The sequence below is a fragment of the Sinocyclocheilus anshuiensis genome, unplaced genomic scaffold, assembly GCF_001515605.1.
Source record: "Sinocyclocheilus anshuiensis isolate Anshui unplaced genomic scaffold, SAMN03320099.WGS_v1.1 scaffold326, whole genome shotgun sequence".
Lineage (NCBI taxonomy): Eukaryota > Metazoa > Chordata > Actinopteri > Cypriniformes > Cyprinidae > Sinocyclocheilus > Sinocyclocheilus anshuiensis.
Window position 1 is genome coordinate 1618500 of NW_015546098.1, and position 709 is coordinate 1619208.

General features: G+C 28.3%; 1 protein-coding gene across 1 annotated transcript in view; it reads left to right on the forward strand.

The window, feature by feature from the left end:
* Positions 1–709, forward strand: part of LOC107700271 (sperm-associated antigen 5-like) — a 16130-nt gene that overhangs the window by 5376 nt on the left and 10045 nt on the right. The window lies entirely within an intron of this gene.

A 709-nucleotide genomic window follows, 5' to 3' on the forward strand; every position in this document is an offset into this window, starting at 1 on the left:
TTTAGTAAATTTCCTACCATAAATATATCAAAACTTAATTTTTGATTAGTAATATGCATTGCTAAGAACTTAATTTGGACAACTTTAAAGATGATTTTCTCAATAATTAGATTTTTTTTTGCACCCTCAGATTCCAGATTTTCAGATTCAGATGTCCCAATTAAATTCGATTTCGATTCGCAAGCTCTCGATTCGATTCTCGATTTTTTTGATTACATTCAGTGAATATAGTTTTAATACAAATGCTATTGATATTTCTAAAAAATGAACCGTAAACATCAGTTTACAAATAGTGAATTCCTTTTTTTAAACAATAATAGGGCCCTATAAAATGTTCTTAATTTTTCTGGTAATCAGATGAAGGCATAAAACACTAATTTAATTTATCCTAATCAAATAAAAATTAAACCCTTTTATTTTTTGGCAAACAAAGTGTTCCACAACCCACAACAGATGTTAAAATGAAAAAGAAAACAGATGTGATTATTACTTTAAAAATAAAGATTTATTAATAATTAATATTTGTAGTAGCATTGAGTCTTCAGACTGCTAAATAGTAATATATTCTGACAGTTTCTTAACGTTAAACTAAACTTTTATTTTGACGGGTTGCCGTGAAGAACTTGCAGCTGCTGTGTATGTGATATGACGGTAGTTTTCTCAAATAAAACGGTAAAATGCTAATGAAGTGACTCTCAGAGCAGCTGGA